The sequence below is a fragment of the Onychomys torridus genome, chromosome 5 (assembly GCF_903995425.1).
Source record: "Onychomys torridus chromosome 5, mOncTor1.1, whole genome shotgun sequence".
NCBI classification, from domain to species: domain Eukaryota; kingdom Metazoa; phylum Chordata; class Mammalia; order Rodentia; family Cricetidae; genus Onychomys; species Onychomys torridus.
Genome location: NC_050447.1, coordinates 23545616 through 23572925, shown reverse-complemented (window position 1 = coordinate 23572925; position 27310 = coordinate 23545616).

The following is a 27310-nucleotide window of genomic DNA, read 5'->3' as shown; positions in this document are numbered from 1 at the left end:
AAGATATCTCTTTCATTGCTCTCCTACTCTGTCCCTCCCCCAGCTCCACCATCCCATTCCCTCATCCCCCATCCCCAACCCTCTATTACTCCCCCTCATGCCCAATTTACTCATGGAGATCTCCTAGGTTTCCCCACCCCAAGGTGATCCATGCATGCCTCTAAGTATCCTTCTTGTTTCCTAGCTTCTCTGGAGCTGTGGGTTGTAGTCTGATTATCCTTTGCTTTACATCTGGTATCCACTTATGAGTGAGGACATACCATGTTTGTCTTTCTGAGTCTGGGTTACCTCACTTAGGATGATATCTTCTAGTTCTATCTATTGCCTGCAAATTTCATGATGTCATTGTTTTATTACACCTGAGTAGTACTCCATTGTGTACATGTACCACATTTTCTTAATCCAGTCTTCAGTTGAGGGGCATCTAAGTTGCTTCCATGTTCTGGCTATTATGAATAATGTTGCTATGAACATAGTTGAGCATGTGTCCTTGTGGTATGATTGAGTATTCCTTGGGTATATGCCCAAGAGTGGTATCCTTGGGTCTTGAGGTAGATTGATTCCCAATTTTCTGAGAAACTGCCATACTTATTTCCAGAGTGGCTGTACAAGTTTGCACTCCCACCAACAGTGGAGGAGTGTTCCCTTTGTTCCACATCCTCTCCAACATAAGCTGTCTTCAGTGTTATTGATCTTAGCTATTCTGACAGGTGTAAGATGGTATCTCAGAGTCATTTTGATTTGCATTTCCCTGATGACTAAGGGTGTTGAGCAATTCCTTAAATGTCTTTCAGCCATTTGGGATTCTTCTTTTGAGAATTCTCTGTTTAGATCTGTAACCCATTTTTTAATTGGATCATTTGGTATTTTGATGTCTAGTTTCTTGAGTTCTTTATATATTTTGGAGATTAGTCCTCTGTCAGATGTGGGGTTGGTGAAGATCTTTTTCCATTCTGTAGGCTGTCATTTTGTCTTATTTACTGTGCCTTACAGAAGCTTCTCATTTTCAGGAGGTCCTATTTCTTAATTGTTGTTCTCAGTGTCTGAGCCACTGGTGTTATATTTAGAAAGTGGTCTCCTGTGCCAATGCTTTCTAGGCTGTTACCTACTTTCTCCTCTATCAGGTTCAGAGTAACTGGATTTATGTTGAGGTCTTTGATCCACTTGGACTTAAGTTTTGTGCATGGTAACAGATGTGGATCTATTTGCAGTCTTCTACATGTTGACATCCAGTTATGCCGGCACCATTTGTTGAAGATGCTTTCTTTTTTCCATGGTACAGTTTTGTCTTCTTTATCAAAAATCAGATGCTCATAGGTGTGTGGGTTAATGACAGGATCTTCAATTCTATTCCATTGGTCCACATGTCAGTTTTTATGCCAATACCCAACTGTTTTTATTACTATATCTCTATAGTAGAGCTTGAAGTCAGAGATGGTGATACCTCCAGAAGTTACTTTATTGTAAAGGGTTGTTTTAGATATCCTAGGTTTTCTGTATCTGCCATTTATGATAGCAACACCTTAATACTTTTCTCAAGGGGCCACCTGTTTTCCATTTGGTGTTTGAAGTGGTCTAATGCACTTTCTGAGTTCAGCATGGCAGATCACAGGCCCCAGTGATCACCTTAAGCCCCATTTTGGGGTGGGGATTGTTTTAGGATTGGGAAAGGCCACATCATCCTCAAAGCCATTCCCACTTCTTTTCTGAAGCAACACATACTTAGAAAGTGAGTGTGATGGGTCAACAATGTTTCAGAAGCATTCTGAATCCACTAACCTGCCTGGAAATGGATCTGCACCATTTAGGGATGGTGAAAGCTTATTTTTGTGACAGCTACATCTGAGGCTAACATTTTCACCTCTTGAGTTCCTTTTTTATTTAAAGCCCATTTAAAGTTGAGTTTCTCTCTGAGGCTGGAAAGGATCTGATCATCACATTGCAGGCAGTAAGAAAAAGGCTCAAAAATGGAATATCTGCCATGGCATGTGAGAAAAAAAAGGAAAAATAAAGTTTCACACAGGACTCATTTAAATCTTGACTCTTGTAATGACTGGTGTTGCGATTAATGTTGACTGAATTATTTTATTTCTCTGAACCTCATCTTTGCATATATAAAACAGGGAGATAATTCCCTCCTGTGTTGAATGACATGAAGGATTAAATAAATCGAAAGGTACAAAGAGTGTGCACATTGGATGCATACTCCGTTCCCTGCTTCCTACGTTGCCAATTAGCTCTCTAATACCAAGAAATGAGAAGGAATCCAACAAGTTCTCAGTGACAGTGCCCTTGAGGCTGTCAGCATGCAGTGATTCCAGGTTCCATTTTCTATTCACTTGAGTTCACCACCGTGTGACTAACTAGATTACTATCTCCAACCAGCTGCAGTTATTGTTTCATTGTCCATAAAACCCAGAATCCCTTTATAAGCACAAGTATTAAAGGTGTGGCCAGGCAGGGTTCTGCAGCAGACAGAACAACACAGTGGGTAGAAGCCCAAAGGTAGACACAAGCTATCCTTTACTGGGTTTCACTCTCCAGAAAGCTTTGGGAAGACAAGAATCTGTTAAGAAATGCACAGTGTGGGCCTTTTTCTTTACAATTTTTATTTGATTTGATTAATATGTTTTAAATGAAATAGAATTACATGATTTCTCCCTCTATCCCCTCCCAACTACACTCCCTCAAAGTCCTCATGGGTCCCCCATTCTCAAATTGATAGACTCTTTTTCTTTTATTATTACTGTTAGATGCATATATGTATGTATATATTTGTATACATAAATATATATGTGTGTGTGTGTGTGTGTGTGTGTGTGTGTGTGTGTGTGTACATACAACCTGCTAAGTCCATTTCTTTTGTTCCTGTCTGTGTGGTTTCAGGGCTGAGCCTTAACATCCAGCACTGAAAACAAATGTGGAAACCAGTGCACGGTAGAATGGTTAACAGTAACATAACTCGCCCAGTCAGGGTTCTCAAGAGGAACAGAACCTGCATAGTGAATCTACCAATATATAGAAAGTAGGTTGATCAGAATGGTTTACACAGCTAGTTCAACAATGGCGGTCTACCAACAGAAGACCCAAGAATCCAGTCATTGTTCGGTTCATAAGGCTGGATGTCTGAGCTGCTCTTCAGTAGATGCCAGAATCCTATAGAAGGAGGCTCTAATATCACTGAAGAAATGGACTTGCTGGTGAGTGTGGGAGGAAGCAGGCAAAGAGAGAGAACTTCCTTCTTCCGTTTCCTTTATACAGGCAACCACCAGAAGGTATGGCCCAGATTAAAGTGGCTCTTTCTACCTTCAAAGATTCAGATTAAAAGTGGGTCTTCCCATTTCAAATGATTTCATTAAGAAAAATAAATACCTCACAGGTATACCCAACTGCTTGGGTTTTAGTTCATTCCAGATATAGTCAGGTAGACAGCCAAGAATAGCCATCATCAACAAAAAGAAACAAGCTGTTGGTGCAGAGTGTGTTAGTTACTTTTCTGCTACTTATGATAAAATACCAGGATGACAGCAACTCATAGAAGAGTTTATTTGGACTTGCAGTTCCAGGGGGGATAAAATCTATCGGGGTTGGGGCACAGCAGCAAGCAATTGGCATAGCAACTGAAATAAGATGAGAGCTCACATCCTTAACCACAAGCACAAAGCAGAGAGATCAAACTGGGAGTGAGGAGGATTTTAATCTCAAAGACTACCCACAGTGGCATCCTACCTCCTGAGGCTGCACTACTTAAGCCTCCCCAAACAGCACCACCAACTGGGGACCACGTGTTCAAATGCTTGAGACTGTGGGAGGCATTTCCCATTCAATCCATCACACGTGGCAATTCTTAAAAACATGGTTGTTGATAAACCCAGCAATTCTAAGTGGTGGCACACTATAACACTCCATATGCACAATATTGTTGCAATGACGAGGACAGTAAAACTAGATTATAGATTGGTACTTGCCAAGGGTTGGGAATAAAAACAAGAGCAGGAGAGACATGGTGTGGTTATAAAAGAACAACACAATATGGCTGTATAATATCACACACAATTAAATGAGTGCAAATAAACCTGGGCACTCTGAATAAAAATCAATGAATCACAGAAATGGTGATATGCTAACTGTCTTCTCTCATTGAAATCTTGGGAGACATGAGCTGGAGAAAACAGAATGGAGTACCTGGAGTCTCTGTGTTTTATATCTGTGGTAGAGTCAGGCAGGTCTCTGTGAGTTCAAGGGCAGCATGATCTATATCAAGTTCCAGAACAGCCAGAGCTATTGCAAACACACACACACACACACACACACACACACACACACACACACACCTGCCCCCCCCCAAAAAAAAAAACGAATTAAGAATAATATCAGAACTGACCTGGCTAACAGAGTCCAGTGTGATCTGGATCTCCAAAACTGTCTTCTCTCAACGAACTCCATACTCCCACCCAGTAGAACCCTGTTTGTCACCAGCTGTTTCCCCTGTTGAAATGTTGAAATCTCCTCTGATCGCTACAGAAGCTGGTCCTTCTTATCACTCAGTTCTCAGCTGACTACCTTCTCAGAAGGCTTCTCTTGTTCACAGAAGGAAGCACCTTGCCCCACTCTGTCATATTCTCCATACTAATTAGCATTGCAGCATTCATTACTATCTGTTCTATTTGTTCAAAAAAAACCTTTTTTTTTTTTTTTTGACAGAGTTTCTCTGTGTATCCTTGACTATCCTGAAACTCAATATGGAGACCAGGCTGGCCTCTAACTCAGAGATACACTTGCCTCTGCCTCCCAAGTGCTGGCTATTTGTTCAGTTTTTATACTGTTGTATTTATTTATTCCAACTGGAAAATAGGTTCTTTCTAAAAGATTGTGTGTGTGTGTGTGTGTGTGTGTGTGTGTGTGTGTGTGTGTGTGTAGCATATGTGTGGGTACCCTTGGAGGCCAGAGAGTGTAACAGGGCCCCAGATATTAGCATAAGTGGTGCCATGTTAGAGGCACCATTCTGATCTTAAAACCCAGCACATAGCTCCTGTCTCAGTTAGGGTTTCTATTGCTGCAATGAAACACCATGACCAAAAAGCAAGATGAGGAGGAAAGGGTTTATTTGGCTTACACTTCAGCATTGCTGTTCATCACTGAAGGAAATCAGGACAGGAACTCAAACAGGACAGGAACCTGGAGGGAGGAGCTGATGCTGAGGCCATAGAGGGGTGCTGCTTACTGGCTTGATCCCCGTGGCTTGCTCAGCCTGCTTTCTTATAGAACCCAAGACCACCAAGCCAGGGATAGAACCACCTACCATGGGCTGGTCCCTCCCTCATTGATCACTAATTGAGAAAATGCTGTAGCTGGTTTTTCTTTGGACCAATAGCTCCCAAATAAAATGACACAGAGACTTCTTATTTAAGTATTGAAGCTTGGCCTTAGCTTAGGCTTGTTCCCAACTAACTCTTAAAACTTTTAAATTAACCCATTTATAATAATCTATGCTCTGCCATGTGTCTCATTGCCTCTTCTCAGTACTGTATGTCTGACTTCCTCCATGTCTGGCTGGCAAATCTCCCATGCCTCCAATTCTTTCCCAAAGTTGCTATCTCTTCCCGGAAGTTCTGCCTATCCTCTCCTGCGTAGCTACTGGCCATTCAGCTCTTTGTTAAACCAATCAGAAGGTGCCTTAAGCAGGCAAGTAAGAACAGAGACACATCTTCACACAGTGTACAAAAAGATTATCCCAACAAAATGCCTTATAGCTGAATCTCATGGAGGCATTTCCTCAACTGAGGTTCCTTCCTCACTGAAAACTCTATGTCAAGTTGACATACAAAATGAGCCAGTACAAGTCTCAACATATGCTAACCTTGTTTTGCTGGCTTCTGTAGTTACATTTCTTGCTAACTGAAGTGTGTCAACCAGGATTTGTTTTTTTTGTTTTGTTTTGTTTTGTTTTTTTGGGTTTTTTTTGTGCATAAAAGACAAAGAGCTGTGAGGCCCCAGGGCTGCATGATTTGGGCAAGTTCCCCATGTAGCTGCTGGCCAGCAAGAAAGACTTCCCTTTCAGATTTAAAGGTGTCATGTGGTAATTTCTGGTGGGCTTACCTTGCAACATTCTGGAGGTTCCAGCAAGATCCCAAGAGACTAGGATTCTGGGGATCTTGGGATCCATTCTGGATCAATAGTACAGAAAATAGTACAAATATCTCCTGGGGGGTGTGCACCCTGTGATGTTCCAGGGTCTCACAAACTTCTCCTGCCTCTAGTGCTACCACCCCAGAGGCTCCCACTGCTTCCACCCTAAAATGGGAAATTACAGAATGTCACCTGAGTCTGTCACCTCTTGTGCTGAGTCTGTTTATGGTGCCTTCTGAATAGGACACTTAGGAAAGACTGGACACAGCCTAATTCCAGTGTCCAAGCTCCACATGAGATGTCACCATACCTCTGGTTAAGACCGTAGTGGCCACCTCTAGCTGTCTTTACTCTTTGCCCGTCTGTGTGTCTGTATGTTTCTGTCAGTTCTGTCAGTTGGAAAACCAGATCTAAAATGGGAGGAAGAATGAGAAGTTCCAAGACACAGCTGAAGTGCATATTAAACAGTTCAAGGAGGCTTCTGTGGATGAAGATGGATATGGTGTCCATTCCTTACCCAGAAGATCCCAGACCTTCTATGAATCAATTGGCCCTCTTTTGGAATCAAGTGGTCCACATGGTTCAGGTTGTCTGGAACATGGTGACTGGAGATTCTGGCCACTCTGACCAGCTTCCCCATATTGACTAGCAGCTTTCTCTGGTGTAAGACCCACAGCCCTGGCTTAAGATCTGTGCCCATTTGTTGGGGGCATGGATTTTCTTGGATTGGCCAGCTTACCCCGAGAAACCCAAATCTCCACTTGTTTTCTCAGTCCCACAGGAGGAATTTGACTTTTCACCTCCACATGCCCCAGTGTGGTCCCTGGCCACAACGAGGGATAGGAAAATACTTCCCCCAGCCACACTGGGAGTGGGATGAGAATAATCTCTTCTACCTCGGGCTCCCTCCCTCTCCCCTCCACATACAGTGGAGTGGTTCTGGCTATGGGGGCTCTGGGAAGAATTTCTTAAGGGCAGGGGCAGGCACACATCCTCCCTCCAAAGGAGGTGCCCCCTGACATCATGAGACACAAAGATTCCCCTTCTGCCCTTTTCATGGTTGATGTCTTCTTTTAATCCAATGATCTGTATAACTGGAAAACTCAGAACTCATAATTCTCAGGAAAACCTTAGACTTTCGTCAGAGACTCTTTTACACCCACCAGCTGGCCAGGGAAGATTAACAACAGGTCCTGACCACATTCTCTGCAGCAGAGGAGAGGGGCAGGATCCAGCTTCAAAGCAGGAAAGCTGCCCTCAGGCCCAGTGGAGGATGGATGGAGAAAAATGCAGCCCAAAACAGAGTAGATTTTCCCCTCTGCCAGGCCTGACTGGGACCCCAACACTGACCAGGATAAGGAGGCTCTGGACAATTTTCACTGGACCTCTTTAGGAGGATTGAAGGCAGATGCTAGAAAACCTGCCAATCTAAGGGGAGCGAGGTTACACAAGGTCCCCTTTGGGTTCCTGTGTGAGGTTCCCCAGTTGTTGAACCCCCACAGACCCAGATACACCAGAAAACCAGCAAGTAAACAATATTGCTTTTGTTGTTCAGACCGCCATAGACATGAGAAAGAAACTTTAGGAATTAGAAGGTTTGAGGGTGTGAATAGGTCCCAATTATCAGAGATTGCTCAAAAGTTCACAGTAACCGGGACTGTAGAAGAAGTGAAAAACAAAAGTTTGACCCTAGCAGTAGTGACGGTGCTCAGAGAGACCAATAAAAGAGATCTCAGAGTGGGAGGAAGAAAACCACTGGAAAAGAATAGGCTAGAAAAGGAGCCACGTGTTTATTGTAAGCAGAAAGGACACTGGAGGAATGAAAAGAATGAATGCCAGTTTGGAAGAGGAGAGAAGAGTGCCTTATCCTTCACTTGGCTGGAGATTGACAGAGACAGGGCTCCACTCCACTGAGACCCTGGTATCCCAGGGTGTTGGAGCCCACTAGGTTTCCTAGTGGCTGTACCCAGCAGGACTGCATGGGAGGTTGACTGGACCATAGGCCTGGGCACCAGGTGTTTGTAAGGGTCTGACTAGTCAGGGGGAGGTCTTTTGCTCCACCCCTTGGCATTGTTATAAGTAGACCTTTGGAATAAAGTTCTGGGCCAGTGGATAAGGATCCAGGCCCTTCCCAGTCTATCCTGTGTTTCCTCTCTGTTCTCTCTGTCTCTATTTCTAACTAATCTCTTATCTCTCATTCCTCAAGAGTTCCTGGGGAAAATAATAGCCGGGGCTGGTCCTCCACACCAGGGCAACATTAAAGGAAGGGGGCAAATCTGTTCCATGCCTGGTTGACGTGGAAGTGGCCCATTCAGTCCTGACAGAGCCACCCGGACCAGTGGCTCTCAATAGAAACCCATCCAAGTGGCAGCCAGACAGACTGTTCTCTTTCCCTGGACAGCCTCCTCTCAGATGCTGGACTTGGGACGAGGTGCTGTGACCCACTCTTTTTTAGTCATGTCAGACTGCCCCTATCCCCTAACTGGGAGAGACTTATTACAAAAATCATTGGGATATAGGGCAGTCAGGGACCACTCTGCTTCTGCTGTAGCAGGCCCATCATTGTCTGAATCACTTCTGGGGCATTTCTGATCCACACATGATCCAATCATCAAGACGTATTTGAAGCCCCAGTGTGTCAGGCAGGCCCAAGTCTTGGACTCAGCTAACAGCAAAAGAATGGATTTTGAAAGTATCCCATCATTCTGGGAAAATATTTTCTTCAGCCCTTTCTACCTCTGTCTTTAAAAGTAAACTAGAAGCAATGTACTGACATTCTCATTTTCAAGTCGCTGGTGGGTTTCGTTGTCACAGTCACCCGGGGTTATCAAGTTGCTTCCTTCACAATTGCTGGCCAGATGAGGTGCAGCACAAACTATCGTATGATCACACCTCTCCCCTCAGAACAGAGCTGTCTTATTCTTGAGGACAGAACAATGGCTGGGTATTGATTTCTACATGAGCACTAGTGTTTATCTCTTATGCTTTCAGCCCAAGAGCCCCGGATATCTCAGGGATTTTTCTAGGGTCAGCCACCCCACCTTCACTTAGACTGAAGTTGTACATTCTCATGGTTTCTCAGGTAAGCAGTGGGAAGCATCATCTATGAGCTGAAAGGTTATACTGAAAACAAAAAACAAAAGAATGGTATTATGCATACATTAAATCCCACATCCTCACCTATAAGACTTTACCAGAATTAGCCACTTTGATTCACAAATTAATCAAATGAAATTTCAGGCGAGGATGTATTGTAATCTCTATGGCACAGAGTCCTCACAGTTAATGTGGGGTTTTTCAGTGTGTTTTTAACATAGAACCCCCCCCTCCCAAATAGCCCTATAGAAGCATGCACCATTTTAGGGATGAGAACACTCAATGAAGCATATAGAGTGGAGGCCTTAGCTCCTCATTCTTGGGTGCTTTCCTGTAAGCTGTGTATCTTTTCATAAAACAGACTTGAAAAAAAAATTTTTTTTGGTTTTTCGAGACAGAGTTTCTCTGTAGCTTTGGAGCCTGTCCTGGACTAGCTCTGTAGACCAGGCTGGCCTCGAACTCACACAGATCCACCTGCCTCTGCCTCCCGAGTGCTAGGATTACAGGCGTGCGCCACCACCGCCTGGCAGACTTGAAATTTTTGCCCCTGAAATGAAGTTATTTCAATCAAACTACTCAACCTTTTATTTCATTTCATCAAAGCCAATTTAAACTCATATTTAGCACTGCTTATATGGCTCATCGGGTAAATGCACTTGCCACCAGAGCTGATAACCCTGGAATGAGTTCAATTCCCGAAGGTTAGCCTCTGACCTCCACACAATTGTCATGGCATACACACACACACACACACACACACACACACACACACACACACACACTAAATAAATAAATAAACTTTAAAGCCAAGTGAGAAAAGTCCATAATCTTGGAGGCAGTCTGAATACTTAATCAGTTCCCCTAGATACAGGGAAACATTTACTAATTTCTCCTAACCCAGAGAAGGCAATGCAGCTTTTTCATAAATAATCTCACATGGAGACAAGAATAAGGAATCGTTTTTAGTGTTTCTTGCCTGTACTTCTACATACCACATATTATTGGACTCCTCCAAGACTCTCACGTAAATACTGGCATTTTATTTAGCAGAAGAGTAAGAGAAATTAATGAACACAATGTCAGTTAAATCACATGAAATGGGGCCCAGGTGGCAGGACAGGTGGGTGAAAATCTTATCCCCTGCCATGCTGCAGAGACCAAGAGGCTGAGGGGCAAGTACCTGTGAGTGCCCTGAAGAAGAAGGATGGTCCAAATTTCCCCTTTCCATGAATCCATGCCAAGCATCTGCTGTGTGTCAGACACTAGACAGACTACTCACTGGGTCCCCCACCTCAGAGTGGCATTCTGCATGTAAAGAGGATGAAGGGAGCTGTTGTTTAGGTTTCTTTTCAGAGATGCTGGTCCACTTGAGAGGATGAAGAGGGGTGTTACTGGTCATCTCGTGGGAGGCAGGAAAGGGAGAGGTGGGGAGGAGAAGTGGGGGAGACAGAGGAGAGCCTGGGCTGGTGGGTTTCTCCTTTCCTGCTTCGGCTTCATCTGGCTGTGCCGACTCCACCCAGTCTGGGGTGCAGTGGTATCCACATTCCGAGTCCACCCTCCCCTCTGGACACACCCACACACCAGAGGTTGGTTTATTATTCATCATTTGGGCACTTCTCAATCCAATCAAGTTAACAGTCAAGATTCACCACCACAGGCTGGAGAGACATCGTGGTGACTAAGAATAATTTTGTGTCTTTTGCAGAAGATTCGAGTCCAGTTCCCAGCACTCATGTCAGAGGGCCCTGAATCACCTGTAACTCCAGCTCCAGGGCACCGACACCCTCTTCTGAACTCCACAGGCACTCAGATATATGTGTACATAAACACAAAAAAGTAAAAATGATAAAATAAAATACAAATCTTTTAAACACACACGTAGATACCATCACATGAACATCGGTTTGTGTGCACTTGTATTCCTTGGCCTCCACTGCCCCATACACACACACACACACACACACACACACACACACACACACACACACACACGCTCTGAGAGAAAATAAAGCCCCTTTACCGTACCCTAAACAAGAAGCAACATCCAAGGTGCCAGCTGTTTAACCTGACTCACCGCTCAGCCTCTTGCACTTCTGAAATGCAGCCAGAGCAGGCTGGGGTTTCTACAATTCTCTGCACGTCAGCTGTATCTTAATTGCTTTTTCTTTTTCTCAGGAGAGCAGAGCAGCATGCAAGAAAGTGTTCTGTGGTTATTATAGGATAACCATGAATCCATAGGTAATTATTTGCAAACTTCAATAGTTTACCTAGGAATGGCAACAAATTTCTTGTGACACAATCTCATGAGAGAGGGAGATATTGAATACTATATCCTAGCAAACTTATTATCAGATGGGATCTTGTTTTATGAGATTTCTGCCCTGGGGAAAGGATTAACTTACTAATTCATCATAACCCATATATCCTCTATCATGGAACTATACATTAAATGTGCTGGCTACTAGCCTAGAAATGAATGCAACTTTCAGTGTACATTGTTTAAATTCTTCAGTTTAGTCACAGTAACAATGCATAAGTCAGAAATGGCCTTCCAAACAGGAAGGGATCCAAGAATCAGGAGGTGTGGAAAATTTTCCTCTCACTTTGCAAGCCTGCCTTTGGCCAGCCTTATGTATAATCACAAGTGTAGAAGGTACTGAGGCTCTCTTTCGCTACCTAGTCCACAGCATGGGAGAAGCAAAAACCTTGGATGTGGTAAGAAAGGTAGCAGTTCTCCATTTCCCTTCAGAAAAAAAGAAAGCTTCCCAGGGATATCAACCAAACATGGCATAACAAGTTACAATAAAACTAGGCACAACCCTCATCAAGGCTGGATGAGGCAACCCAGTAGGAGGAAAAGGGTCCCAAAAGCAAGCAAAAGATCTGGGAGAGAGGGACTAGGAGAAAAAGAGAGAGAAAAGTGCAGTCAGGATGTAATACATGAAAGAAGAAGAAATAAGGAAGAAAGAAAGAAAGAAAGAAAAAAAGAAAGAAAGAAAGAAAGAAAGAAAGAATTTTTTTTAAAAATAACAAACCACACTATACGACAGTTGTAAAGACATTGAAAGAAGGTGTTTTTTCTTTGAGAATCCCATACCCAGGGTCTGAGGTGCTTCTTCTCTTAATGCTTAGGCTTAAAGTGTATATTAAAATGTCTTTATTAAACCCAACTCCACTTTAAAAAGAGAGGAAGAGAGAGAAAGAAACTTAAGATATGTGTCCCCAGCTGTAAAACCTTAGACCCCATATGACTGAGCCATACTCCCTGCTGAAGTAGACTCTAAGAGTCTTTAATCCCTTATGAAGGTATAAGCAAAATGTTAGAAACAGATCAAAGACAGTTAGGCAAGGAGAAACTCTAACAAAACGAAGACATTAATAGGCCACAAAGCCAAAGCTGTGATGTTCTAGGAACTCAGTGAGAGCTGAAGTTATGGAGGAGGGGTCTATAGCGGGACTGGCAATTCTTGCTGGAATTAGATCATTAAGCCCAAGAGAGGTTGGAAAGAGCACATTTCTATACATTGCCAGAGCATGTCACTGGCCAAAGCAGTCCAAACTGTGCGGTCTGGGTCAATGAGCTGTTTTCGGTCAGCCCTTCTCAGAGTCTTCATGCTGTGCTGCTTCCTCGAGCTTTCTTACATGTCCCTCTTCACGTGCAGGACTTCCCCTTCTTTAAAGCCCATTGAAACACCACCTCTGAAGGACACTGCTGGAGACTCCAGTTTCAGAGTTGTGATTCATAATGTCTAATGCAATATCCCACAAAAACAAGATGACACAGAGGCAAATTGGACTTCCCAAAGTCCTCCTGAGGGGCACTAGCTGTGTAGAAGAAATCCAAATGCACTAACCAGTGAAAACCAGGAGTCATTAAACTGCCTGTGAACTGCTGGAAGTCCTCTATTTTCAGGGGAGCATACAATTGCATCTCAGTGCCAAATCCCTCAGGACAGAAAAGGAGAGGCCGGTTCCCTGTCCCTGCTGCCCCTCCTCTCAACTCTCCTGCAAGTACCTGATGTGCTATCCCGGTTGTCCATCTGAGGACTTTGTGTGGATAGTTGACCTCACGACTAAAGCCAGCTGAGAGGCGGCTTCACTTGTTCCGTAGCGCTTCAATGCGCCTCCCTTCTCCATGGTGACAGTTCAGAAAACCACAGCCAATCGAAATGCCGAGTTACGGAACCCCATCCCAGTGGACGCAACTACAAAACAGTCCCCACACGTAAGGCTCAGGAAACCCTACAGAAGAGGACACAGAAAGACCGTAAGAGCCAAAGGATCAGGGAATTTGCTCCTAGCAATATCGGAAGCTATATCCAGAAAGCCTCACCAACAAGACTACCTAGCACGAACTGAACAAAGTCAACACCAACAGACAGGTCAAAAAAGAAACTCTTTTTTCAATTTTGAAAAAAAAAAAAAAAAAAAAAAAAAAAACCCACAAGGTCTCAACCCTACACGAAGAACTACAGGCAGCTAAAGAATGCTGAGAGCAGGAGAGTCTTCCCCAGGGAAGAGTGATTCAATGCCAATGGTCATCCGCTAAAACATACACACATTTAACATTATACAGACTGAGCAGGTTCTATTTAAAAATTATATATATATGTGTGTGTGTGTGTGTGTGTGTGTGTGTGTGTGTGTGTGTGTGTAGAGAGAGAGAGAGATATAGATAGATAGATAGATAGATAGATAGATAGATAGATAGATGCATGTAACAACAATTAAAGAAAATGAAGGCCATGGATTTGAAAGAGAGAAACAATAGTATATGGGAAGGTTTGGAAGGAGGAGAGTGAAAGGAGAAATGATGTAACCATATTACAAGCTCAAAAATAAATTAACATATAGTGATATGTAGATAACTAAAAAGAGAGGAAGAGAGAGATATCTCACAACTGTAATGGTGTCCTCTACAGTCCAATAATGTTAAGACAAAAATCAGGATTATTTCATGTACAATATTTAACTCACTTATAGGAGCCTATGTGCTAAGTCTTCAAAAATTATATTGAGCAGGACATAGTGGCATGTGTCTTTAATCCCAGCACTTGGGAGGGAGAGGCAGGAGGATCCCTGAGAGTTCAAAGCCAACATAGTCTACATAGGAAGTTCCAGGGTAGCCAGGGAGAGGGACCCTAAAAAAAAGAGGTACAAGGAAACATTGGGAGGTGCTATGTGTCTGTTTTACCTTAATTATAGCAATGATATCACGAGTCCAAACACATCAAGTCACATAGATTATATACAATTTCTGTATACTAATTATAATTCAATAAAGCTGGTCTACATAGTGAATTTCAAGACAGTCAGAGCTACACAGTGAGATGCTGTCTTGGAAAAAAACAAAAGCAAAAAAAATTACATTGAATAAACAGAGAATTAACTCATCACACATGCACGGTCAAACAAGAGAGTGAGTTGCATCTTACTCTGTTAGATGTGTATGCAGATGAGACACCATTTTCAATTTCCAGTTAAATCTTTAAGTGTCTTCTTCATTTGAAGGGGGACCTTGACTAATCATAGTGCTCCTGAGAACTTTTTAAATCCTGGAAGTCCTCCGACAACTATCATGGTAGACTTCTGGCTGACTCCAAATCTACTCAACAGCTACTTTACTTTTTAATGCTGTCAAATGCATTTGCACAGAAGGGGAGATGCTCTTCACAGCGATAGGTGGCTCATCCATATGCATGTGTGCGCCATGCCTACTACTTCTCATCCAAATCTTGAGATTTTGAGATTCTGAATGCTTGCATGAACTGGCAGGAAGGAATGAAAGGTAGTGCAATTTACAGTTTAAAAGCAAAAGGCTCACAATTTTACTAGTCTATTTAAAGAGGTTCTGAAACCAAAGCAACTCATATGTTTATCATAAAGGCACAGCTATAAAAACAATACACAATATTAAACACATCCCTTGAACAAACAAACCCAGGAAAATTAAAATGCGATAGAAAAGAGATGCCATGTTAAACGGATTTTTGTAGCACAGAAAGGCAACAACAATTTCATCTGTCTCCAAAGAAAAGGCCATTTCCCAAACTAAACTCAAAGGAACTCTAAGAAAGAAAAATATACTTAATTTCCAAGGCAGCTCTTCTTTTTATGCTGGTAATATATACCCCTATACCAAGGCTACTTTTGAGAGGAAGTCCTTTGATTGGCTCATCTTCAGGAGGTAGCTATAGTCCTGATCAATGGGCTAGCTGCAGATGAAAATGTGGATGGAAGCTCTGATTGGGATGTTGTAAACACGCTGTCATCAGGCTCAAAGGTCCTAGGGATGTCACACTGAAGAGTACCATGCACATCTTTTCTTCTTCCATTTTGTCCTGCAGTTAGATGCCATGCTAATATCATCTCCCATTTCCTGGGAAAGAAATTAAAAGTCAGAAACAATTTAAATTATTTGAATGCTTTCCCATGAGAGGAATTTGTAAACTTCAGAAATGAGCGGGCTCTTTGATGGGGAGTGCTTATTTGCTCTTGACAACTTTTTAGTGAACAAGATAGAAATCAGATTGGATTTCGACAGTGAGAAATTGAGAGCCTGTTGTGCCAGCAGGAGGCTGAGGCCTCTAATTTTACCTCTGCAAAACAAAGATGAACCAAGAATATAATCTACCTACTTTTCAAAAACAAAACATAAAAATTCTCCATGTAGCTTGCTTCAAAGTAAGAAAAATTGCACACAGCGCCAGCTCTGTTCTGTCTACCTTGGATTTAATATAATGGTTAGACTGTATTCAAAAGCAGATAGAATAGATTCCAAATTCCATTATACTCTCTATTCTGAACTTTTCATTTGAACAATGAAGTCCACAGTAACCCCATCAAACTTCCTTAAACCAAAGGGCTGACAACCCCTGAATACCAAAACCTCTCTAACACACAAAATTAAATGGTGTTCCACACAAGACATGGATTGTCAAGGATACATTTTGGCAGCAGAAGTGATGTTCCGACAGCCTTCCGAGAGCTCCAGTGAGCTCTTAATTGTATATAATAAACCTAAACAGACAACACTTGCTTTATAATAGAAAGGAAATTTGGCTTTGGTGAGTCTGTTGGGTTCTTCACACATATTCTGTTGTCTGGTATTCAGACCTGAGACAGAAGCTATGTTTATAAATTTCTCATGACAAATGAAGCCAGAGGGGAGAAGCCTGATATTAGGTTGTGATGGATGTGGAAGGGGAGTTTGCTAACAGAGATCTGAACAGCAGGGATGCCTGTCCCTAACACTACAGCTCTATGAGTGGTATCACAGAGAAGAATGGGATAAATGTTATTGCAGATTCGAAACAGGGTTTTATTTGGGTAACATCACCTGAGAAGAAAATAGTAATAATCACACTAGCCACTGTAACCAACAGACGGGAACATATTCATGAAATGTAATGAAGAGAAGCAACATGGTATGTTAAACAGGCACTCAATGCAATTATAGGACATTAGAGGAAAGGGCTACATAGCTATGGAGAAATGTAGATGTTTATATTTGATAGGAAATGGAAAACTGTTACAGGTTATGGTATATCCTGCTTTAGCAAGCCTTAATCAGCCACATGTTTTCAACAATTTTAAAATAAATTAATTTCCTGACAAGGAATTAATACTACATGAAAATCTAGTTAGAGGAAATACACAATGTTTTGTTGACCTTGTTAATTCAAAATAATTAATTTTTACTGAAAGTAATACAAGAATTAAAACATATCAAGCTCTCATCCAGTTCAAGCTCAAAATTCTACAACAGAAAAAGCAGGTCCACTGAAAAGAAATAGCTAATTTCCACTTTGGGAAAATATGGTAGATTATCCTCAAAAATCTCCTTGAGAATTAGAATTTCTACTGCTTCTCCAAATTTTGGTGAGGATTAAATACAGAGTCAGAATTTCTGCAAAAGATATAGTCAATATCCTCTCCCAAGATGATGCTCGGCCAGAAAGAAACTCATAGGAAAATATGGAAATGCAAAAGTAAGTGAACAAAAAATAAAGCTAAAAGTAAATCTACCATAAGACCCAGCTATACCATTCTTTGTTGGATGTCCAAGAAGACTAGATATCCTACTCCACAGATACTTGCTCAGCCATGCTCATTGCTGCTCTGTTCACAACAGCTAAAAAATGGAAACAACCTTTGTAACAGGAAACTTAAAGAGTCTTATTAATAAAACTCAAACCCGAGGCCAGTTATTGGGGTGAATGTTGGAAGATCAGAGAAGCAGAACAAGCCACAGCTATCTCACCTTGCTAGTTCCTCAGGTGATCCTGTTTCCTCAGGCTGGAAGCTTCTGAGTCCTCCTCTACATGAATCTCAGCTGAACTGTGTTGCTCCAAAGCTTAACTAACTACATGCTTTTTCCCCTTTAGTTCCTGGTCCTCACGCCTTATATACCTTTTTCTTTCTGCCCCCACTCCCTGGGATTAAAGGTTGGGTTTCTGGGATTAAAGGCATGGGTCACCATGCTTAGCTGTTTCTAAAGTGGCCTTGAACTCAGAGATCTGGCTAGCTCTGCCTCCCAAGTGCTGGGATTAAAGGTGTGTACCACCACCGCCCAACTTCTGTTATGGTTTACTCTTCCCATTTTCTAGCCACCATTTCTGGCTCTGTTCTAGTGGCTGTCTGTTCTCTGACCCCAGATATGTTTATTTTGGGGAACACACAATATTTCAGGGAACACAATACCCACCACATTTCCCCTGTTTTTGTCTAAAATTAAAAAAAGGTTATAACTAATACAAGAAAAATCATATCCAATAAGTATATACAATATACACAGTCAAGATTACATTAATGATGTCTAGGCAACTGGCTCAGAGGTTCACCCTCACGGACTACTCCATAATCCTAAAATTTTCTTTGTGTCCCCATAAGATGCAGCGCCCCCCTCCAGCAGGAAGTAGTAAGAAAAACTACACCCACATTCCCAAAATTATCAAGCTGGCTTTGGAGATGGAATTGGCTCACTCCTTCTCTAAACCCAGACATATTGTTAAAAGAAAAGGGTAAGAGCTTCTTGTGTCCCAAATCAGAAGAGCCCTCTGGTGTGGGACAGAGAAAAACCAATATTTTTCTTTAAAGCAGGTTGATTATAAATGTGATCTCTTTCTAAAGAAGAAAAGGGGATATGATATAGATATAATAGGATGAAAGGGTAGATTAAGGAACTTACTTCTAAAGAGCAACAACTTGTTTAAAATGTTTTACATTGGTATAGACTTTAGTCTATTCATACAAACTTAGAGTTAATTTTGTTATACTGTGTGCATATTTCTACTCATGTTTAAGGTATTATGTTTGTACAGCTCATTTAAAATTATAATGGTTAATTAAAAATAGATTAATAATTAGTCATCTATGATAATCATACTTGTAGCCATGTTAGTTAAGTCTTCTAGGTATACACAGAGATATTTCAGATAGATAGGTAATCTTCAAATACTTCAAAGACCTACAGAAAATGGCATTTCAAATACTTTTAAAATTTAGACTTTCTGGACAGTGAGACATGTCTGCTCCTGGCAGCACCGATTTACTTCAGAGAGGAGGATGGGCATCGAAGACACTTCATATGGAGTTTATCTTCACCTTGGCAAAAATAGCCATTTGGGCAAGAAACTGTTCTTGCCTGGACTGCTTGATCGACTGGACGTGCAGGACCCATACAAAGGTGACCACTGAACTTTGCTTGACAAAATGGTCCTTCAGGTTACTGCTTCGCAGAGGAAACTGCCAGACATTCTACAGGACACTGAAAAAAGTGACCAAGAGACTCTACCCCTGTGGGCTGAAGACAAATGCCCCAACTTTACAAAGGAACATTGGGTGACTGTCCAGGCTGCCAGCTGTCTCTGTCTACCCTACAAGACTCCCGAAAGTTGCTTGCATCCTTCTCCCGGTTCTCAGGTAATATTATAACCTTCTGAGGTCTTCGATGTGGTTGAAGACTAGACAGTTATATTTTCCTCAGTTATGATAAAAGATAAGTTAGATATAAAACTTTAAACTCATAAATATAAGATAGATAGGATATCTTCTTTAATATTGTAACTGTAATTCTTGCTTGATAATTGTTTTGTTACCTGTAATTTTACTATGTGAAAGTTAACCTTCCTTTTTTAACAAAAAAGAAAAGGGGAAGTGCTGTGGATATCACACTGTATAAATAAAATGCTGATTGGCCAGTAGCCAGGCAGGAAGTAAAGGCGGGACAAGCAGAGGAGAGGATTGTGGGAGGTAGAAGGCTGAGGACTAGACACCGCCAGCCGCCGCCATGAAAAGCAACATGTAAAGACACTGGTAAGCCACAAGCCATGTGGCAAAGTATAGACTAACAGAAATGGGTTAATTTAAGATAGAAAAGGTAGATAACAAGCAGCCTGCCACAGCCATACAGTTTCTAAACAATATAAGTTTCTGTGTGCTTTCTTGGTTGGGTCTGAGCGACTGTGGGACTGGCGGGTGAGAGAGATTTGTCCTGACTATGGGCCAGGCAGGAAAACTCCAACTACAAACCTTTAGGCAAATGAATAATGAGAATGTGATACATCTACACTATGGAACACTAGTCACCCGAAAGGAAAACTGAAATCATGAACTTTGCAGGGAAATGTGTAGAACTAGAAAAGATTGCAGGGAGTAAATAACCAAGACTCAGAAGGACAAACATTGCATGTTCTCTCTCATCAGAGACTCCTAGACCAAAATCCTCAGATGTGAGTACATATCCTGGAGTAACTGCAGAAACTAGGAAAGTAAAAAGGGACCACTGTTGGAATAGGCAGTAAGGGGAGTGGAGGAGAGGGTAATAGCAGGGTACATAGGATCTGAAGGAGGAAATGGGAAGGGGGCATTCATTAGGGAGATGGAGGGGGATAAATACTAAAGAAAGGGATGAGGTAAAACAACCATAAAGTTTCTGAAAACTCATAAGGTGTTGACTATTTGCCTACAAAATAAAATAAAATATATGTTAGTCTGTGTAAATATACATACATAGTTTTAATGAACTTTTCTTGTCTAGGCTGGCATGTTCTCTACAAGAGCTAAAGACCACCTAACAAAAACCACATCAGGCATAAAAATCCCCCTTTTAAGTTGTTAGACAGAGTTGCCCAAGAGACTCCCAAAATATTATAGATTATCGCCACTGGCCTTGGTTACCCTCACCCAGAAGTGGAAGGTAAGGCCCTATTGCTGAAGACACCATGCACTTCAGACACAGGGCCAGAGACCCCTGAGCTGGAACTGATCTGATACAAGCTTCCAAAGGAGGGAAGCAACCAGAACTCTTACATAGCTATGATGCTATGAACCACAACAATAACCAGCATGTCACCATAACCCTAAGAGTACAGTAATGGCATGCATACCTTGGTGATAACCAAAAGCTCTCTAAGACCTGCTCAAAAAGAGGGAAATCATTTATGGTCCAAGAAATCTATCCAGGTACCTAGAGCTAGTGAAGTCAAGGATCTTGGAGGAGAACCTACAACCACCACTTTACTAAACCAGAATAATCCCAAACTACATTCTGAATATTTGTCCTTATACCTACAGATAAATGTAGATCTAATCCCACAATAAGGAACTTCTCTTTGCAATAGACTATCACAGAAAATCACAACCAATCAAAATGAAGATTGTAGCGCCCAGACCACAATACAATTCCCTCACCTAAGGTTCAGGAAACACTGAAAATTACTGGGGTGGAGATGGGGTGAAAGGGTGGAGGTGGAGATCATCAAAGCCAGAGGATCGGGGAGTTTGCTCCTACTAATGTTAGAAACTACACCCATGAAGTCTCATCTCATGAACATGACCGGCTAAATAGGAGCTGAACATGGAAAACACCAATAGACACATCAAAGAGGATGTGAGAAATCCCTCAAGGCTTAAGCCTACACAAAGAACTGCAGGCAACAAAGGAATGCTAAGAGTGAAAGGATCAGTCTTTCTTAGGGAAAGCACGCCCATTGGTTACCCAATCCCAAAGAACCCTGAAAATGAACATGCCAGTGACATTATACAGGCTGAGCAGCTTGTCTTTGGAAATACATATGTAGATATATATAAACATGTGCACGTGACAATAATTAAAGAAGAAAGAGGACATGAATTTGACAGAGAACAAAGAGGGGTATATAGGAGGTTGTGCAGTGGTTCTCAACCTTCCTAATCAACCCTTGAATACAGGTCCTCATGGTGTGGTGACCCCTGGTTATAAAATTATTTCACTGCTACTTCATCACTGTGATTTTGCTGCTGTTATGAATCATAATGTAAATATCTGTTTTCCAATAGTCTTAGGCAATCCCTGTGAAAGGGTCATTCAAGAGATCATGACCCACAGGTTGAGAACCACTAGTTTGGAGGGAAGAGAAGGAAAGGATTTATTACATATAATTACATGATAATCTCAAAAAGAGAAGAAAAGGGTGATCAACAAAAAGAAAGTGAAAGAATATGTGAGCCATGTGCTCCGATAATGAACAGGAGGACATAACTCTAATATCTACAGACACTAACAAAATAATAAAATGCTATTATTCAAAACAGAAAAGAGGGTGCTGGGTGTGTGTAGTGGTGTTTGCTCTGCCCATGACCTTGGGCTATAGGACCCTAAGGAGGCTGTGCTTCCTGCCATTGTACATGACTCCTTAAAAGGAGAGGGAGAGCCTGGCACTGGTGGTGCACGCCTTTAATCTCAGCACTGGGAGGCAGAGCCAGGTAGATTTCTGTGAGTTTGAGGCCAGTCTGGTCTACAGCTCAAGATCCAGGACAGGCACCAAAACTACACGGAGAAACCCTGTCTCGAAAAACCAAAAATAAAAATTTTTAAAAAGATGGGGGAGAGGAAGAAGGGTCACATGCCCCTTCTCCCTGCTCCTGCCTGCAAGGTGGATTTACTCCAGTCAGATCAGGGGACAACTTCAGCTGTCTACTCCGTTCCCTATTTGTGAGTGTATTTCCTCAATTTACCTTAATAAATTTCCCTAATACTTCGTAAACAGACTCCTGTGGATTTATCACTTTAGGTGTGATAGCACACACCTTTAATCCCAGCATTTGAGAGGCAGAGAGAGACAGGCAGATCTCTGAGAGTGCAAGGCCAATCTGGTCTACATAGGAAGTTCCAGGCCAGCCAGGTTACACAGAGAGACCCTGTCTCAAACAAAATAAGAGAAGAGATACAAAGAAACATTGGGAGGGTGTGTGTGTGTGTGTGTGTGTGTGTCTGTGTCTGTGTGTCTGTGTGTCTGTGTTTTATCATGATTCATGATTATAGTGATTAAATCACAAGTCTAAATACATTGTCACATAGATTATATTAAGTCTCTGTATACTAATTAGTCCTCAATAAAGCTGATCTGAAAATACAGTATGGATACACAAGGAAATATTACTCCACCTTAAAGGAGAATAGAATCACATCATTTGCAGGAAAATAGATGGAACTGGAGAGCCCGTGTTAGCTATGTTAAGTGGAACAAGTCAGAGTCGGAAAGATAAATGCTGCATCTATCTCCATTTAATCTACATTTTCAACAAAAAGACATGGAGGTAAAAGGTACTGACTTAGGTAGAAGAAGACAGCAAATGAGAGAAGAAAGTGGGTACAAGAGATGGCAGTGGTGAGGACGGATGTGGTCACAGGACATTATTCACATCTATGAGAATGGCATGGTGCAACCCAGCACTCTGTATGTAATATGTGCAAATGATGTCTTTAAAGATGTTTTTAAAGACAGTTATTACCACTATGTTAATTTGAAATATTTGATGAAATGAAAAATTATAGGTAATAAAATTTCACTATTTTAAAATTCAAACTCATTACCAAATAAAATTAATAAAATCTCCAAAGCAAGATTCCAACTCAGGAATGAAGTGATGACTTGTGCAGTGAAGTCTTCAAAGTAGTAAAGAAAAAAGAACCCTAATATTCTATAACATCTTTCACAGAAAGGTAAATACCATATTATAGCAGCATTAGCCTAATACAGAAACTTGATGGCAAAAAGTCTGTATTTTATAAATTCTGACATAAAATTCTGAATATAATAAAATTCATTAATATTTAAGAAAATATATTACAGCCAAATCACATTTCTTCTAAATAAACAAGTTCATTAGCACTGAAAACCCACTGTGAGTCACCAAATTAAGAAAATAAAATGAAGGTCAAAACCTGGGATAATTTTTAATCAATGGAAAAATGCACTTAAGGAACTTGTCAACCTTTTCATTATCTCTAAATAATACGCTTAACAATTTAGGGACAAAATTGACCCTTTAAGCCTAATAAATCACATTCAAAAAGGTGATGTCTCATACCTTATATATTTTCATATAAAAAAAACTCCATGTTACATGAGAAATGTTAAAATATTCTCCCAAAACCAATGCTATTGTCTAAATGTATCCCCCTGAAAACTTTTGCATTTATCTCCAATTCAATTCTATTAAAAGTGAGGTTTTTGGTTGTGATCAGGCCATAAATGGTGTCAGCCCCTCCCCACCAAAAAAGCCAGAGGGAGCTTACTTGCTCCCTGCACCAAGTGAGGGTATAGTCTATAAGCAAATGTCCTAGAACAGGAGTGCTTGCAGCTCTTGCAGAGGACCTGAGTTGTGTCTCCAACATCCATATCAGGTGGTTCACAATTGCCTGTAACTCCAGCTCCAGTAGATATAATGCCTACTTCTGGCCTCCATGGGCATCCACATGCAGTTAGAGCACACACACACACACACACACACACACACACACACACACACACACACACAGAATCTTGTGCCTGTGAGTAGTTAATGGGATGAGTAGTTCGCTAAGTCACTGTGCCTTACTGATCAACAATGGCCACCTTGCTGGGAAGTCCTCCCATCTGTCCTAGGCTCACTTGTTCCTCCCTCCCCGCCATCCCTTTTTAAATGACTGAACACTACAGGTATGTTGAGTTCATTTTCTGTTGGCTATCACTGCTGGGAATGCAGCCTACATGTAAGGGCAATTTGTTTTCCCAGAGATACTTCCTTGGAGGAAGTAAAGTGATTATCAATTGGAGATTGCTTCTGAGTTAGGAAAGGGGCCATATGTCTATTTCTCTTTTCATCTCTAGAACCCCAACTAGTGCAGACCCTTGTAGGCCCTGTGCATCCTGCTTCAGACCTGAAGGGAGAAGCTTAATGGAGACATCCCATTTAGAGCTGAGTGTTTCAAGGTCTCTCATTCTCTACATAATGTTTGGCTATGGGTCTCTTTATTTGTTCCTATCTGTTGTAGGAAAGAGCTTTTCTGTGATGGGTGAGCAAGGCACCAAACTATGAATATAGCAGAATTGTCTTTAAGAATCTTTTTTAATTTTTATTTATTCTTCTCTCATACTATACATCCTGACCACAGCTTCCCCTCCCCCCAACTCCTCCCAGTTCCCCCTCTTCCACCTCCTCTCTCCCCCAGATGCACTCTCCTTCCCCATCTCCCCTCAGAAAAGAGCAGGACCCCCAGGGACATCAGCCAAACACTGCACTACAAGATACAATAAGACCAGGCACAAACCCTCACATCAAGAATGGGTGAGGCAACCTATTAGAAGGAAAGAGTCCCAAGAACAGACAAAAGAGTCAGAGATACCCCTACTCCCACTATCTGGAGTCCCCAAAAAGACCAAGCCAACAGCCATAACATATATGCAGACGGCCTAGCCAGATCCATGCAGGCTCTGCAATTGCTGCTTCAGCCTCTGTGAGACCACATGAACCCTGATTAGTTAATTCCATGGGCTGTGTTCTCCCCCCCCCCCCGTGACCTTGACCCCTTCGGCTCCCACAATTCCTCCTTCCCTTCTTCTGCAGATCTCCTCGAGCTCCGAGGAGAGAGACCTGATGGGGACCTCCAACCTGGGTGCTCTCTGTATAATGTTTGGCTGTGGGTCTCTGCATCTGTTTCCACCAGCTGCCAGAGGAAGTCTCTGATGATGACTGGACAAGGCACCAATACAGAAGAATATCATTAGAAATCATTTCATTGGTTTTTTTTTTTGTTTTTGTTTTGTTTTGTTTTGTTTTGTTTTTTTTGTTTGTTTTGTTTTTTTGGGTTTTTTTTGGTTTTTTTTTCCAGTTGTGTTTGGTTCTACCCTAAGTCCCTGGACTATCCAGCCTCTGGTACCTGGTCATCCAGGCAGGGTCAGTCATGCCTTCAAATTAGACCAGTCATTGGTTGGCCACTCCTTGAGCTCTGAGCCACCGTTGCCCCATCATAACCTTCAGGCAGGACAGATTGTAGGTCAAAGGTTTTGTGGCTGGGTTGGTGTCCCAGTCCCACCAGTGAAAGCCTTGCTTAGTTACAGGTTACAGAATGTGAAGGTTCAGGTTCCATATCCTCCATTACTAAGAGTCCTCACTATGGTTACCCTCACAGATTCCAGGGAGTTTCCACTGTGTTAGTTTCCATATCAACTACCAAATTCTCCCCAATTCCAGTTGTCTCTCCCAGTACTCTCTCTATTCACTCCTCCACACCTGATTCCTTCCTGTTCCCACCCCCGCCCCCCCCCAGTCCACCTACAAAATCTATTTTATTTCTCCTTCTGAGGGAGAGCCATGCTCCCCCACTGGAGCCCTCCTTACTATTTAGCTGCTCTGGGTCTGTGAATTGTAGCATGATTATCATTTACTTAACAGCTAATATCCACTTATAAATGAATTCATATGTTTGTCTTTCTAGGTCTGGATCACCTCACTCAGTACCATTTTTTCCTAGCCGCATCCATTTGCCTGCAAATTTCATGATGCCATTTTTTTAACCACTGAGTAAAATTCCTTTGTGTAAATGTACCACATTTTCTTTATCCACTCCTCAGTTGAGGGACATCTAGCTTGTTTTTTGAGTTTCTGGTTGTTATGAATAAAGCAACACAGTTAAGCAAGTGTACTTGTGCTAGGGTTAAGCATCCTTTAGGTATATGCCCAAGAGTGGTGTAACTGGATCTTGAAGTAGATTCCAAACTTCCTGAGCAACTGTCACACTGATTTCCATAGTTGCTGTATGAGTTTTAACTCCCATCAGCAATGGAGGAGTGTTCCTGTTATTCCACTTCCTTGCCAGTGTGAGCTGTTACTTGCTTTGTTGGTCTTAGCCATTCTGACAGGTGTAAGATTGTAGATGTAACCATCTTGTTAAATAAGAAACACAGAGCTGCCAGGAGGTGGTGACGCATGCCTTTAATCCCAGCACTCGGGAGACAGAGACAGGTGGATCTTTGTGAGTTCGAGGCCAGCCTGGTCTATAGAGCGAGATCCAGGAAAGGTGCAAAATCTACACAGAGAAACCCTGTCTTGAAAAACCAAAAAAAGAAAAAAGAAACACAGAGCCAGCGCAAAGATGAAAGCCCAAGAGGTCAGAGCAATAGCTAAACGCTAAAAACCCTACACTGCCACTCCTGTCCTTCCCTCAGCAAGAGACCTACTTCCTGTGTGTTTGTCTTTTTTATAGACTTTCTGTTCTGCCTTCTCATTGGTTGTAAACCCAACCACATGACCTCCTCGTCACTGCCTGTCTGTACAGACCTCCAGGTCTTCTATGGTTGGTACTGAGATTAAAGGCATGTGTCTCCATGCTGGCTGTATCCTTGAACACACAGAGATCTGCCTGTCATGTGATCTGGATTAAAGATGTATGCCACCACCACCCAGCTTCTGCTATGGCTTGCTATTAGCTCTGACCCCCAGAACTTTATTTATTAACATACAAATAAAATCACATTTCAGTATAAATAAAATATCACCATATAAGATGAAATCTCAAAGTAGTTTTAAGTTGCATTTTCCTAATGACTAAGAATGTTAAACACTTCTTTAAGAGTTTTTAAGTCATTTGAGTAACTATTACTGAGAATTCTCTGTTTAGGTCTGTACCCCATTTTTAATTGGGTTACTTGCTTTCTTAATAGTTTCTCAAGTTCTTTATATAGTTTGGGTATTAGCCCTCTATTGGGTACATAGTTGGTAAAAATCTCTTTCCATTCTGTAGGCTGCTGCTTTGTCCAAATGACAGTGTCCTTTGCCA